Raw genomic sequence first — 17435 nt, 5'->3', positions numbered from 1 at the left:
GTCAGTTTTTTTTATAAAAAAAATAAAGCATACAAAAAATAGTACTCAAAATTTTTAAAAATTGATCTTTGTTTTTCAATATTTCGTGAATAATTGAAGACATTGATTTTTTGTATCCAATTCGTATTTGTTAATATAAAAAATACAATTTTTTTAAACAAATGCAACTATAATTAGTAAAAATCGATTTTTCTCTAAAACAGATATTGAAATCAACCAATGCAAATTATTGTTGGTAATTTAATTTGTTTTTTAAATAATTCAACTGACACCTTTTTTAACAAAACACACAAACCTAGAAACCTTTTAAGCAAGACAAATCGTCAGACGGGATGGGAAGTTATCAGTGTGGATTACATCCCACTCTCTTTTCTTAAATTATTTTAAAAGAGGATGTGTCTTTTAAGTTTTAGTGAAATAAGCTTCATAAATTAACACTAATAGTTAGTCAATTTTCTGTCTTATTATTTAGCACAGTTTTAAATGATTACAAACGAATTGAATTCCAACTACTAGCAATTGAAATCTCCATACAATATTTCAACTACTTTAACACATAATTTAAGAATTTAAATTACTAGTTACAAGTTATTGAAAAACTTTAATTGCTTGTAATTAAATTAAATTAATGTAATTGAAAACAAGAAATTATTATTGAAAAATGCAGTAATGATTATTTTTTAAAGTAATTATTCAACAAAAATGTAATTTAATACTATTTCCGTCAGTTATTTACGCGACACATTACGAATTAATTTCCTGAAATGTTAAGTTTTTTTTATTTGTGTTGCTTTGAATAAATAAATAATTACATTGACTTTAATTTTAAAGGGTATTTTATCAAGCTTCATAAATTAACACTAATATTATTTTTGCAATGCAAGCTATTGTAGTCCCCGTATCTGGGTTCAATTCCTCACCAATGTTACCTAATTCTTTTCACTCGTACTGTCTTTTGCGGGGAATTGACAAATCCTCAAAGAGTAATTCTAGACATGAAAAGTGCTTTTGCAAAGTAGCTGTTCAAATTCAACATAAAACTGAAGGTTGCACCATTTTTTTTGTAAGAGTTCAGAATTTTCGAATAGCATGATCATAAAAGTTAGGAAGGTGTTTAATTTTGTTTGAAAGTTAAAAAAAAAATGTGTATCTCTACGCAATAGAGCAATTGTTCGAAATGCCCTACTCCTGCATTTAAACATACTCGACAACGTTTTAAAAACTGTCGTTTCAAACGTCTGGTAAATAAGAAGTTTAGGACATAAGCTTCTTATTTACTCCGCTGCAGTTTCAATTTTATGCCTGGACAGAAACTTTCTTTTTTATAGGAAACCCAATACAAAAATTTAATGAATTTAAGACCGGTGAACTAGGGGACCATGTTATTGTTCCACCACGACCGATCCATAGCTCGGAGGAAGTTCTATCCAAAAAACTTCTGAAACTTCTTCCATAATGGGCTGGACATTCATCTTGCCAAAACCACATGGTATGGAACAGGGCGAGAGGAATATCATCTAATAATATACAGATTTTGTGTTCCTAAAATTCTAAGTAATTTTCACTATTTAGTGTGTCGGGCAATTCAAAGGGTCCTATGATTTTCCCATTTACAACTCAACAACACAAATTAATTTTATTGAGATATTCCTTCTCGTATTAAAATTGAATCTGCCAATTGTGAAAATTGTGCGTATTATATCCAGTGAATTGGAAACAATATGTTATGTCTCTAGTGACGTAATAACAAATTCTAACAGAAACACATTTTTTCCTTTTTATATTTGATTTTTAAATCGTGACTTATTAAATTGAAATGCTTATAACTTTTGAACCAAAGCTAGCTTTGTAATGTTTTATACTTTTTTGAAAAGCTTAAAAATCAAGCAAGTTTTTAAAAACAATAACCAGTATTGTGTAACATAATTTTTTTAATAAAACTATTTTAAAGTTCGAAGTAAAAAGTATTTTACAAAATAGTGCCGAAAATTTAAATTTTCAAACGCCAAATATTGAATATTTATTCAAAATTGTAAAATATTAATGGTAGGTCGTGACTTGACCATTCATCATATACAGTTTGGATAATTACTTATGGGAGACCCTGTATAAGAAATTTACAAATCGATCAACAAAAAGAAGCTGGAATGCGACCAGGGCCGGTCCAAGCCAAACTTTCGTCCTGTGCAAATTTTAGAGGAAGCGCTTCTTTTTATATTTTCACACATTTAAAAAAAAATTGAATTGACAGTTTTTGTATAAAAAATTAAAAACCTACACAAAAATTAACAAAAGTTGGTAAAAATTGATTTTCGACTCAAATATCTTTTCAAAAATTTGAAATATTGGCTTCAAATTAATTTTATCTTATAAGAAATATTGTTTTCAACATTCGATAAAATTTTGAAAAAAATCAAATTGACAGTTTTCTAAAAAAAAAATAAAACTCTAAAAAAAACAATACTAAAACACATTGATACACAAGCATAAGCCTTTCTCACATTACCCAGGAGGTAGACTTTCAATGCGTTTTTTTGTATTGAGGTATGAGCAGAGAGGAAACGTTTAAACTTGAAAACTTACTTTTCTGGCTGATATATTGCAAATTCAGAAATAAGACCGTCAAAGACTTAAGAATTTAATAATTAATTTTCAATGGACATTATAGATAAGCCTACCAATATCTCTTGAGGCATGGTTGTCCTAAAATAATTTTTAATTATTTTAAGTTTAGAAAAACTACGTTTTCCTGAAGCTACTGTGACCGGGATTGTATTAAGGACTTGGAGAGCAATTACTTAATTCGGAGCAAAATTTTCAAGGTTTGAACTAAAAATAAAATTTAACACATCTGAACTTGAGCTTTGTGGTGTAACAAGTGGGGATATTAGGGTTTACTCTTGAAACAATTCTTCCCCATCTGAATCTTTGAAATTACCTAATGTTAAAACATTCTGCAAATTAAGGCATGAAGCAAGTACATTTGTATTTTTTAAACATTCGCTTATGTTACTTCAAAATGTAAAATTGATACTAGACGTATTAAGCTGTTAAAACATTTCTGTAATTGATTGAATGGCTTGATCAAGTATTTTGAAAAACTTTTTAAAACTTTAATGCCAGTTGACAGTTAACGGACGGACCTTGCAAATATTTACTAGTTTTCTTTATATTTCTAAAATATCAAACTAAATTAGTATGAAGCAAATAAATGCAAAATAAAAATAGAAGAAAAGAGGCTGGGATGCGACCCACACTGATAACTTCCCATCCCGTCTGTCGATTTGTCTTGCTTAAAAGTTTGTCTACATGTACTCGTATCAATTTTTACCAAATTTGCGTACTATTTTTTGTAGATTTCATTTTTTTCGAAAAAACGGATTGTTGGATTTTTATATAAAAATTACTGATTACGGTAGGTAGGTAGGTAAAAATGGCGATCTCAAGGCAACCTAGCCTGAGATCCAATTAGCGCTGTAGTGCGCCGTTTTGATACCAAAAACTTGTTTGACCTTTGATTGAAAGGGATAGATTGATAGAGAAGCTTCATAGCGATTATGTTAGAGCCATTTTGTCGCATTGAGAAAAAGGATTAGGTCTCTAATCTTTGTCTCAGATAGCTCATCGAGTTCTTGAAAGAATGCTTTTCCAAAGCATTTCATTCTGGTGTTTGCCAAAGCAGGACATTTGCAACAATCCTGGCTATGTCTTGCCTTGGCCTGCATAGAAGATCGTTTGTACGGGTTTTGTTATAGGTGGGCCATATCTTTCTAGATATAATGCAGTTGGGAAATTGCTCCACCTTCGGTTTGATTCAGTTTGGTAGATAGAAAAGATTTTACCCTTCATAGCACCAAGAGGAATGTTAACCATTTCCGCAAGTGAGCTATGAAGGGACGATCCTTGCCTGGCTAGCTCGTCAGCCCGTTCATTTCCCACGATACCACTATGGCCCGGAACCCAGATCAGGGTAACACCCAGGTTAATATTCAGGCTTTCAAGCTCATCGCGACATTGCTGGACAAATTTAGATAAGGATATGGCCGAGCTAATGGCTTTGACAGCTGCCTGACTGTCTGTAAAGATAGCCGCATTTCGGTTTTGGTTTGGGTTTTGGTTAAGTATCTTACATGCCTCTCTTATTTCCAGCAGTTCAGCCTGAAAAACGCTAGCAAAGTCAGGAAGCCTAAAGGATTTGGCTACATTTAGGGACTCAGAAAAGATCCCAGAACCAACTCCGCACTCCATCTTTGAGCCGTCAGTAAAGATGGTTGTGTCGAAACCTACCGACACGATGTCATCCTCCCAATGTTTTCTCGATGGGAAAATAACCTTAAAACCCTTACTAAGGTTCAAAGTAGGAGTGCAGTAGTCAGTGTCTACCGAGATAATATCTGAGGGAATCAGTTTCGTAGTGTTGCTGTGACCAAAAGGTTTTGACAACCAGCTTTTTAATTCCTTTGCCCTAATAGCGCTGCAGGAAACTATGTATTTAATAAAAAGGTCGATTGGTAGAAGATCGAAAATAACGTTTAAGGGGTCCATTGGGCAAGTACGCATGGCCCCTGTAGTGCCCACGAAAGCTGTTCTCTGAACCTTCTTTAGCTTATTAATATTATATGCTTTGCTAAGAGCAGGCCACCACACAATCGAACCATCTTCGACTGAAGTCCCCACTTTTTGCCGAAAGTTTTGCTGCAGGCGTATAAGGCAACACAGGCCTTCTTAACCCGTACTTCCATATTTAGTTTCCAGTTTTGTTTAGGGTCGAGTATAACTCCCAAATATTTTGCACTGGAAGACAATGATAGGATTTGACCGTTGGTTCGAGGTAGCTTGAAGGGCGGTACTTTATTTTTGGTGGTAAAGAGCAACAGTTCAGTTTTACTTTGGTTAACTCCTAGTCCACAATTCGTGGCCCAGTTGCTAACTTTCTTCAAAGCTGACTCCGTGATTTCACTAATCACAGAGGTGTACTTTCCTGACACCAATAGCACCAAATCATCCGCGTAGGCTACCGCCTTCACTCCACATCTCTCTAATTTAACGAAAATTGTATCCATGACCAGAAGCCATAGAAGAGGCGATAGAACACCACCCTGGGGTGTTCCCCTACTCACGTATTTTGTTGCGATTGTATTGCCTAGAGAGGCTTAAATCTTCCTACCACTGAGCATGGAAATAATGTATTCTTGAATTATTTACAATATTTTTTGTGAAATAAAATAATTTTGAAGCCAATATTTTTAATTTTTGAAAAGCTATTTGAGTCGAAAGTAAATGTTTACCAAGTTTTAGTATTGTTTTTTTTTAGTTTTATTTTTTGTAAAAAAAACTGTAAATTCGATTTTTTTAAATGTGTCCTAATGATGAAAACAATATTTCTTGTAAGATAAAATAAGTTTGAAGCCTAAATTTCAAGTTTTTGAAAAGATATTTGAATCGATATTCAGTCTTTACCAACTTTGAGTAATGTTTTTTTTTAGATTTTTATTTTTTATAAAAAAAAACTGTCAATTCGATTTTTCTCAAAATCTTATCAGATGTCAAAAACATTATTCTTCGTTGCACAAAATTGTTTTGGAGATGAAATCATATTTTATTCGTAAAATTTTGGAGGTGACAAATTTTTTTTAAGTTTTTTTTTGATTTATAAAAAAAAACGTTAAATGGATTTTTTTCAAAAAATATACTTCTTTGATATCACGTTACGATATATTATATAAAGCTTAATTCAAGTCTCTAGCATTTTGGTTCGTAAGATACTTAGGGTTAACTAAAATGTTCAACTTTTTTTTTAAACTGCTATGGTAAAAAAAACCACCCACGCAATTTTCTTGAGAGCCCTTTCTGCATCTTTCTGCCTTATTATCTGTATAACAAAATTTATTTGAAATCGATATCTCTTCTGGTGCTTAAGCTATGGACGACGACAAAACGTCACGAACGTGAAAACATCTTTTTAAAAATCTTTTATTTGGACTCTAGGGACCTTGAAACGTAGAGAAATGTCAAAATCTTCAATTCGACTAATCGGACCGATTACAGTTATACTTCCTATAAGAAGTTAATGAAAAGCCAACATAATTTTTAGGAAACATTTCAGAAGGTTTCCTTAATTTTTTCCATCCATTAAAATAGTACACACTAACGATTGTGAATTAAGGTTTAATTCTCCATGACTTCCAGAAATCGATCTAAACAACTTATTTATTTTTACAAACTATGACAAAGTCTTAGCATTTAATCCCATAATTAAACTGCCACATCTTATTTTATATTACTGCGACTCTTGAAACTAATCTTTTGATTACAACAAAGAGTTAAAAACCGCCATTTTACCCAATCGTAAGATAAAAAAACCACAAAACTGTTTGAAACATGAACTCTTATTTTATTTACATATAGTATGTATGTACATATGTTCATATGCACCTACGTAGTATCTTAAAATAATTTTAATTTGCTCTTGTTTATCCCTTAAATAACAAAATTTTAATATTAAATTTGATTTATCATTTGAGCAATTTATTGATCTCTGAAGTGCATTTTTAGATACTAAAATAGACCCATTAGTTCGTATTAAGTTACCCGTAATTACGTCTTTAATGTATGCATTTATACTTTGTTACATTTTACATCAGTTAATTTAATATTTTTTGAGAATATCTGAAGCTTTTTTTTATATTTTTGTTCATTAAACAAATCTTCATGGTTCATGCTTAAATTGTTACAATTGCGCTTGTATTTGCAAAATAGACGAATAATTAGATAGAATGTTTAGATTAATTGTTTATCACTTCGACAATTCGCATACAAGATGACATAAAAATATAATAAGTTAATTAGCTGAGATCATTATAGCTTAATATAAAAAAAAAGATACATCTATTTTGTAGGTATAATGTGTACGCCTGGATTGAATAGTTCTTGAATGATACAGTTTTGAATTTGAATGACTTTTTTTTGATATTATTTTGTTTTTGTCGCCTGAAAGTAAATTTATTACTCCCCAAATTGGTTCCAATTGATTGAAATTACGATGCTATACGTATACAAATTTACCAACACACAGCAAGACAGATACTGCCCTTAATTTAATATTGTTTTTATTAATAAACTTTTAAATTGTTCGCACCATCTTTTATTTTACGAGCTACGAGTACGTACATTGAATATATGAAATTTAAGGGCAACACGTGTGAACTGGAAATCGTATTTCATTTCCTTAAACATATCTTGGTTAATATTTTCTCACATATTACATATTGTCAGTGAACATATTAAATTTTAAGGCTACTACCAGACCCATAAACTTGTTTTATTGGATGTTATAAATCGAGCACGGGGAACATCTACTGTTAGTAAATTCTTAAAGGCTCTGAAGATATATGACAAGCGTTACTACATCAACGAATTGGCGCAAGAAGCAGAAGAAGATGCTGCAAACAGGTGCGACAGCAGGACCGTTTACAGAATAACCAAAGAGTTGTGTGCAAACAGCTCAAAGCAACGCCTGGCGAAAGAAGTAGACGGTACTGTGATAAGTTCGTTGAATATGCAAGCCAGAAGGTGGACAGAACACTTTTCCTCGGTTTTAAACCGAGTTTTTGCAAACAATGTGCCCGAACAAACTAATCCCCGAATCCGCATCGCACTTCCCAGTAAGATGAGGTCGTTGCGCAATTAAAGCACTTAAGAGAAACAAAGCGGTAGGATTTGATGGAATTCCTGCAGAACTTTTACAAGCGTCGCCAACGTTATCAAGCGAACTGCTTCATTCGCTCACAAAAGAAGCCTGGCCCACCGAAAGCTTCCCCGACGAGTTACTTACTTACTTAAGGTGGTGCTACAATCAGGAATGTACCTGGTCCTCAACCAATGTTTAGAAAGGCTCCACTGACATCACGCTTTGATCTTCAAATTATGTCAATATCTTCAGCGTATCCGAGTAGTTGGATGGACCTTTAGAAGATTGTGCCTGACGGTTGAGTTTTGCACAATTCATTCCCGAACGATATTAAAGAAGTCGCATGACAGTGCATCGCCTTGTCTAAAACCTTTTTTGACATCAAATGCATCGGTGAGATCTTTGCCGACCTTGATAGAGCAGCGTGCATTCTCCATCGCCATTCTGCACAAACAAATAAGTTTGACAGGGATTCCAAAACTAGACATTAGTTTGTAGAGCTCTTCCCCATAGATGCTGTCATACGCGGCTTTTGAAATCGATAAAGAGATGGTGAGTATCGATTTGAAGTTCCTGGGTTTTCCCAAGATCTGCCGTAATGTGAATATTTGGTCGATAGTGGATTTTTCTAGTCTGAAGCCACACTGATAAGGACCTATCAGGTTGTTGACGAACGGCTTCAGACGTTCACATAATACGGCAGAGAGGATCTTATACTCAATGTTAAGGAGACTGATGCCTCTGTAGTTGGCTCAATTTAGAGGGTCTCCTTTCCTATGGATCGGGCACACTATGCTGAGATTCCACTCATCGGGCATACTTTCTTCCGATCATATTTTGCAGATGAGTTGGTGCATGCTCCCTACCAAGTCATCGCCTGCTGCTTTGAATAGTTCGGCAGCGATGCATGCCGTCAGCTCCAGCAGCTTTGGCAGTATTGTTTTTGATAGTGATAAGCGATGTACTGAGCTCAGATTTGTCATGGTAGCGGAGGGATCTAATGGACTTTGACATCCTATTTAAAGCGCTTTGATTACGCTGACGATATTTGCTTACTCTCTCATAGGATCATAGATCTCCATCAAATAACAAAAAGGGTGGAGAGAGAAGCAGAAGTTGTGGGGCTGAAAATTAATTCCGGTAAAACAAAAATGATCAGCCTCGGAACCCAACCATCCTCTCAAATAAATATTTCCTTGCAACCAGTGGAAAAAGTGGAGAGCTTTCAAAATCTTATAAGTAACGTTTCCATCAAAGGCCAAACCGAACAAGACGTCATCTGTCATGCTGTCGAAAATTTGGAGGATAACTATATAACTTTTTTGTTTATTTTTAAATGTTAAATACATAAAGAAATATCAAAGGTTAAATAACTACCAAAGGTTCATCTAACCTTAAGTCTTAATTTTAATACGATGTTTGTTAAATAAAATTTCTGACATACAACTGATTGTAATAATTAGACACGCATACTTTTTGGGTTTATTTTGAAAATTTAAACTAATTGATAAGAGGATAATATTTGTGTTTACTTTTAATAATAAAAGGTAATTAACACAGATTTATCAGTGCATCAACCAATAGATTACGTTGTTTAATACTATTTATAGATAATTCTACAAACAGCAAGTAAAATACTGATATTTTTGTAAAACGTGATGGGTGTAAATGTGTTTTTTTTTTCATTAAAAATTATTTTGTTTCTTTGACTCAGTTTTATTTTCAATAAAAGTCATTGACGTCATTTTTCAATGCACTTTGACTTCGAAGGTAGTTAAAGAATATGGATTCTTTTTTAACTCCGATTACAAATTTTAACTTTCGAAAACGAAATTTCATAACAAATTTAGATAAAAGGTTGTGATGTTATCCACGCTGAAAACTTTTTTTGGTGTTTTTAAAAGAACAATTTCTCACCTACTTTTGTTGGGTTAGAATAAATCTTCAGCGTGTATAACCTCCAAGCACGAATGTGAGTTTCTTATTTGCTGAATTGAAATGTTTTACATTTTTATCGAAGTTTTCCTAGAATCTAAATCCCTTGTTTTTAAAGTGATGACTAACGTGCGTCGCAGTGGACTAACAACAACATTGGCCACTCCGTAATTCTTAGGTATTTAGAATCAATTCCAAAGCACACACTGCAATTCGACAGAAACTTCCAGATTTTGATACCTTCCAGATCTTTCTGGGAGGATAGGGCATTCCTAGAGACGAATCAATCCATTTTTAAAAATATGGTTCAAAAACAAAAGAAGGAGTTGGTCGAGGTGTGTACTCTGAACGACTGAAATTAAGTCTCTCATTCCGCGTGTAGAGTGTTCCAAGCGAAATTTTTGGCGATAAAAGAAGTATTGTCCTGGCTTAAGAAAATATGATATGATGGAATAGGATATCCGTACTTTCTCAGATAGTCAGGCCGCTATAAAATCTCTGGACTCTGTCTCTACAAAGTCTGCACAAGTCCATAACTGTCGATCACCTCTAATGGAAATGGCCTACCACGTTTGGCACATACTGGCATACCAATCGCTACTTGTAAACTGTTGCTAATGCAACCTTTGCTGGGTGCCGGGCCATAGAGACATTCCAGGTTACTGTAAGGCAGATGAACTCGCCAGTAACGGTACATTACAGCCCATCCTACCACGTTTGGCAAGTACTGGCATACCAATCGCTACTTGTAAACTGCTACTAATGCAAGACGCTGCGAGGAGGGCAGGTACCAGGTGGACCAACATCACCACGTGTCAAGCCACAAAAAACATCTGGCCAACACTGGATTTAAAACGTTCAAGGTGCTTGCTCTCTCTAAGCAGATCGGCTATAAGCTCGATAATAGGTGTCATAACCGGACACTGTCTAATAGGAAAGCACGCCACGAGACTAGGCGTATTCTCAAATGACTTTTGCAGAAGCTGTATGGACGAGGAAGAGAAAGAAACGGTTCTTCATCTTCTCTACACATGCCCTGCTTTAGCTCGAAAACGCAAGAATTACCTAGGAGAATTCTTCTTTAACGATCTAAACGATCTAAATCATATCATTATAATCAGCCTCTCACGTTTCGTAAGGGACTCAAGTTGGTTCCATTGAGCTTAGGAGGAAGCCTCAAGATTCATGTGGTATCACAATAGGCCATTAAACTGGCCTAAGTGTGTCCGTTTCCATCTTGGACAGCCACTATAACCTAACCTAACCAGTTCTTCACCTTCTCTATACATACCTAGGAGAATTCTTCTTTAAAGATCTGAATGATCTAGATCATATCAGCATAATAAGCCTCTCACGTTTCGTAAGGGACTCAAACTGGTTCCATTGAGCTCAGGAGGAAGCCTAAAGATTCATGTGGTATCACAATGGGCCATTAAACTGGCCTAAGTTTGCCCGTTTCCATCACAGCCACTTTAACCTAACCTAACCTAACCTATACCTCTTTACCAACGTTTCCCTAGAATGTAAATCCCTTGTTTTCAGAGCTATGATGAATAAAGAATATGTAAATTTTATCTCCAGATCGAGAAGGTACATTGATTTCAGATACGTTTTTGTCTGTAGAAAGCCGAATTAGAAAATTGTGTTTAAAAAAAAAAGAACTCAAAAAACGTACGACTGAAAAAAATTGTATTCTTCAAATTTAAATGTTATTAGTAGTTCTTGATTAATAGCTTACATACAAGCGCAAGGGCCAACAATTCATTAATGTTTAATTTTAAAAGGGCGCATCAGTTAATCCTTTAAGAAAGGAGCAAATATGACACATTGTTTCAAATTAGTTTCTAATTTAATGCCTTATAAAATCAAAGAAATATATTTATTGTAAAGCCTTTTTTTATTGATACAGTTGGTAAAATAATATCGAAAGACCTTTTTAAATAATGTTAAGCTCTTAAGACTTGGAATATAGGTTATATTTATTGTTGGACATGAAAGAGTCTTTTTTGAGCAGAAAAGATGATAAACTTTAACCAGAAACATTTTTCAGAAAGAGAACGAAAAAAGAGGCTGGGATGCGACCCACACTGATAACTTCCCATCCCGTCTGTCGATTTGTCTTGCTTAAAAGATTGTAGGTTTTCGTGTTGGGTTAAAAAAGTTATCAGTTGAATTTTTCTTAAAAATTTCAAAATTACCAACAATAGTTTAGTTAGAAAATCTAGTTTTTTTTAAATAGATTTTTAGTCGAAAACAAATTTTTACCAATTTTAGTAGCATTTCTTAAATTGTTTTATTTAATACGATATATAAACTAAATCGTATATAAACAAATATAAATTGGATAAATGAAATTAATTAAAAAAATATCGAGAAACTAACATCAATTTTTTAAATATTTTTGAAAGATAAAAATAGTTTAAAGACAATATCTCAAAGTTTTGAAAAGATATTTGAGTCGAAAATCAATTTTTACCAACTTTTATTAATTTTTTGTTTAGATATTTATTTATTTTTTTATAAAACTGCCAACTTAAATTTTCCCAAAATTTTACCAGATGTTAAAAACGTTATTTTTAGTTGCACAAAATTCTTTTGGAGATGAAATCATTTTTTATTCGTAAAATTTTCGAGGTGACAAATAATTTTTTCATTTTTTTTTATTTATAAAAAAGAAACATTGTTTTGAATTTTTTCCAAAAATATATTTGTTTGGTATTACCTTACAATATATAATATAACATTTCATTCAAGTCTCTAGCGTCATTGGTTCGTGAGATATTTAGGGTTAACAAAAATGTTGACCTTTTTTTTAAACTGCTAGGTAAGAAAACCAACCACGGAATTTTCTTGAGAGCCCTTTCTGCATCTTTCTTCAGTATTATCTATATAACAAAATTTATTTTAAGTTCTTGAGTTATAGAGGCCTAAAAAAACGTCGCGAACGTAAGGACGACGTACAGACGTACGAACGTAAGTACACACGCACGCACAGACATCTTTCTAAAAATAATTTATTTCGACTCTAGGGACCTTGAAACATCCCAATAACTCCCTATGGGAAGTTAATGAAAATAACCAGCGCCTATTTTTTAAAAATGTTCTTTGCTTAGAAACGAATAAATGAAATGTTTTAAAAGGCAGGTCAATAGCAAAGATAAAAGGAACTATAATTCCGAATAACTGACTGGTTCATTGATACATCATCAAAATTATAAATCACTTCCTTGTATTGTAGGACTTTATATAATCTTACAAACTCTGGAAAAAAAGTAATAAAAAGTTTAAGGGCGTATCAAACGCCCTCTTAACGTAAATGTATTTTAACTAATTATTTTTTTTCTTGTTAGCCTGTCACATTATAACCACGTTAACATTTTTTAAAAGCTATCTGTCATATACGAATGCTATGAAAATCTTAATAACCTTTTCTGGAGATAACTAAGCTTCAATTTTACACATTTGACAGTGTTACCACCTAGAAAAAAAACAGCAGACCAGGGAGAACAAAGAATGGACTTATCTGGCATCAACTGAAGAATTCGATTTATTTTATTCTTTAATCAACAGAAGAATGTATACAAATAAGATAATATTAAACATGTAAACAATCATAAATATTTATGCCGTAATTATTGTCAAAGCATTTATGTCACCAACAGATAAGAATGCATTTACAGTAAGTAGGTAGGTATTTAAACATTTTCCACCCAAATATTTATGTTCTGTACTGAATGATAATAAAAATTATAACTTAAATGGTTAAGTACACATTCAATTCTACTCGTAAAGTACGTACCGCTCATACACTGATGGAAGGCGGCTGGCTGCTGTTATAAATAAATCTTATACAGGAATATTTGTATCTAAAATGTTGATTGATGTTCTCAATCTTTATTTAATTTAGATTCCTCTGAATAATTAACACTTTTTTCAAACTTTTCGTATGCATAAATCAATTTTATTTATATGCATGTATCATCACTTTCATAAACAATTTTTTTTTTTTTTTTTTTGAAGTAATTAAAATATTTCCACTAGCAAATAAATAATTAATTTCACTCTTATCGGGCAACCAAAACGACGCACGTCGGCGACGATATGACGAGAATGACGGCAATGGACGTAGACAGTTCTGATCAGATACCGTGCGATGCGAATCAATGCATCCGTTTAAAGGCCAAAAATACACTACTTAAATATTCTTTTGCTTCACAAGTGCAAACCCAAAAAGATGGATGCAAAAATGTATCACCACAGCGATTGCCAAGATCGTCGTAGTCGAAGCATATACCTAGCTACATATTTATGTACTATGTAAGATACAGACGGCGGCGATGGTGAGTGTGGTATAAACAAACAGAAAGATATTCGTCAACTTCTGATGCTCTTTGATTGCAAATATTTACGTATCTACAACTAATTCAAACTGAAACAGAAAGATACTTTTTATTTTAATCCACAAGAAAACTCAAATGTATCTTAATCTTTAAAGAAACAAACATACTTATCTGCAATCTGCAAAAATGTCTGTACATGTACCCAAATGGAATATTATGGTATGTACCTGATTTGAAAAGAACGTTTTGACCGGCTTCGCCAAATATCTAGCAAAATAAAGACAAAAATACTTTACGTCGTCGTCGTCGGTCGTAGTCGATAAGTCAGATTCATTCAGCCGTTCAAGTTTGTATTTGCCGGCAGCAAACAGCAAAGATACCATACTTTTAGTACGGTGGCCATCTGTATTTTTTTCCTATGATCACGGAATAGAAAATGGTTTTTTGCAATTTAACATTTCTTGATTTTGTACGTATATATATTTTGGCACTTCTTGTTTGATTGATTGTTTAATTAAGGGGCAATGAAATTAGAGTGAACTCAACATTTGTAAAATAAAAAAGAGGCTGGGATGCGAACCACACCGATAACTTCCCATTCCGTCTGTCGATTTGTCTTGCTTAAAAGTTTGTCTATATGTACTCGTATCAATTTTTACCAAATTTGCGTACTATTTTTTGTAGATTTTATATTTTATAAGTTTATAAGTTTGAAGCCAATATTTTTAATTTTTGAAAAGCTATTTGAGTCGAAAATAAATTTCTACAAACTTTTGTTAATTTTTTTTAGGTTTTTAATTTTTTGTACAAAAACATTCAATTCGATCTTTTTCAAAATTTTACTGAATGTTAACAACAATATTTTTTGAAAGATACAATTAGTTTGAAGCCAATATTTTTAATTTTTGAAAAGATATTTGAGTCAAAAATCAATTTTTACCCACTTTTATACATTTTTTTTTAGGTTTTTATTTTTCGTTAAAAAAAACTGTCAATTCGATTTTTCTCAAAACTGTATCAGATATTAAAAACATTATTCTTCGTTGCACAAAATTGTTTTGGAGATGAAATCATATTTTAGTAGAAAAATTTTGGAGGTGAACATTTTTTTTTCAGATTTTTTGATTTATAAAAAAAACGTTAAATGGATTTTTTTCAAAAATATATTTCTTTAATATCACGTTTCAAAATATTATATACAATTTAATTCAAGTCTCTAGCGTTTTTGGTTTGTCAGATATTTAGGGTTAACCAAAATGTTCACCTTTTTTTCCTTATTATCTGTAAACAAAATTTATTTGAAATCGATATCTCTTCTGGTCCTTGAGCTATGGAAGACGAAAAAAACGTCACGAACGTACGGACGTACGTACACATGCACGCACATATGTACATCTTTCTAAAAATCTTTTATTAAGACTCTAGGGACCTTGAAACGTCGAGAAATGTCAACATTTTCAGTTTGATAAATCGGACCCATTACAATAACTTCCTATGGGAAGTTAAATATGCTTGAATGCGACCCACACTGATAACTTCCCATCTCGTCTGTCGATTTGTCTTCTTATAAGTTTTTTTGTTGAATGTTTGTAAAATATTAATTAAAAATTACCAACAATATTTTGCATATGATAAAAAAGTTTGGTTTCAAAATCTATTTTTGTAAAATTTAGCACAGAATGAATTTATTTTGAAGATTTCATTCATTCATTTATTCACGAGATATCGAGAATCGAATAGTTTTTGAAAATATATTTAAAAATCTATTTTTAAAAAGTTTTAGTTATGTTTTTTTAAGGTTTTTTGTTTTTTTTTTTTCAAACAAATGTCGATTCGCTTTACTGGTTTTTAGGATAAGAACGATTTCCCGAACGTAAAAACGTACGTACATCTTTCTAAAAAAAAATTACATTCTAGCGGCCTTGAAACGTCGAGAAATGTCAAAATTTTCAATTCTACAAATCGGACTTTTAATAATAACTTCTTATGGGAATTTAATAGTTGAATAAAACGTACCTTTTATGAGCCCACACATTATTAGATATGATAACTGAAAGGGATGTTTGTCTGCTTTAAATGCCTGCATACATTAAACATACATACTTCTACGAATTTATTTGAACAACCAATTTAGTTAAACAATCGTATAAAATCATATAAAATTGGACATGTGAAAATTGGACAGTTCATCTCACTGATACTAAACTGCAGCCTTTTCGTTTTAATCTGAACACGTCTTATTATAAAAATAACTAATGGCTGAAACACAAACACGCTTTAGCTTCGGCTTTGCCTGACGTTTACGAATTCAGCGTAAGGAAATAACATAATGTTACGTAATGTGACTCCAAACGGAAGCTCTAGTTCAAGTTTGCTAAACATTTGCTTTGTCTGACAGCTCAACAGCTGTAAAAAGTCAACAAACAAAATACCTTTTGCTTTTGAAGGGATTCCTATTGGATTCCTTCAGCGATAAATTATTTGTTTCCATTTAAAAACTCATATTTTTTTTATTTTGAGAAGAAAATAGCAGCCGCTAATGACAGAAGTGCCATTTTAGAAATGTCATATTGGAATTGTCATTCAAAGCAACCTGGAAGCAGGCACAAAATAACGCAGATAAAGCCGTAGCTTGAAGCGTGTTAGCCAATACGGTGAATTTACATTGTTCTTCACTTTTTAATACCCAAAAAAAAGAGTAAAAAGTCTTGAAATTACATTAGTTAGATTAATTGAGTATATCAAAAAATAGAGTCACTTTTTAAAAAATTCCATATGTTGGACATACCCCGTTCTACTTTTTTCAAATGTGCAAATCCAGATACAGATTAATCCAACGTTATTATTCAGAACAATATCATTAAGGCCACGTTTTATTCTTGTTAATAGCGAAAAGCTTTAATATCGCTAATCTTGGTTATTTTTCAAACAATTTCAGTAAATTTCGCACTACCTTACCATTTGTAAATTTACTACAGAAAAGCCATCATAAAACTAAAGTGCTGAAGTCAATTTAAATAGAAACCAATATTACCGCAATTTATTATTATCGATAATAATATAAAGCTACCGTCTATAATAAATGCTTGCAAACTTAAATATAACTTGGTCACCCTTAATACCATATCGCTCTTTGCTGCAAAAGCGAACAATTACACTTTGCAATATATAAAAATGCATCTATTTTTAGAAGATTTTTCTTGTATTTTCCTTTCGGCAAGTTATATTTATTTTGTTTTTATTCATTTTCGTTAAAAAGTCTTTTTTAATTCCTTTTTAAAAAAATATTTGCCACCACACATAGTGTAGTGTAGAGTTTGATGGTAGAGAAAGATTGATCTTATACCATAACTACATAGATGAAAGTCTATCTATCTGTCGAAGTCGAAGTGACTATTTAAAAATATTGTAACCAATTTACGGCAATGGCAATACCTTCTCTGTTTTCGTCTCACTCATTCTTTTTGGAT

At 32.4% G+C, this 17435-nt stretch overlaps 2 protein-coding genes across 5 annotated transcripts in view; both read right to left on the bottom strand.

Annotated features, from left to right (window-relative positions):
• LOC129944230 (glycogen-binding subunit 76A) overlaps positions 1-17435 on the bottom strand; it is a 50079-nt gene that overhangs the window by 24584 nt on the left and 8060 nt on the right. For 2 of the 4 annotated variants that reach the window (XM_056053536.1, XM_056053538.1), the window contains exon 1: positions 13425-13827. The exons of the other annotated variants lie outside the window; for them this stretch is intronic. The gene's annotated coding sequence lies outside the window, so the exon portion shown is untranslated. Of the gene's footprint in view, positions 1-13424; positions 13828-17435 lie in introns of those variants that run through there. 4 annotated transcript variants of the gene reach the window in all.
• The window catches only part of LOC129944232 (biogenesis of lysosome-related organelles complex 1 subunit 2), a 73656-nt gene that overhangs the window by 53694 nt on the left and 2527 nt on the right, over positions 1-17435 (bottom strand). The window lies entirely within an intron of this gene.

Source organism: Eupeodes corollae, chromosome 2 (genome assembly GCF_945859685.1).
Source record: "Eupeodes corollae chromosome 2, idEupCoro1.1, whole genome shotgun sequence".
NCBI lineage: Eukaryota > Metazoa > Arthropoda > Insecta > Diptera > Syrphidae > Eupeodes > Eupeodes corollae.
Note: the sequence above shows the minus strand (reverse complement) of the source record. Positions and strands in the feature narration are given on the sequence as shown.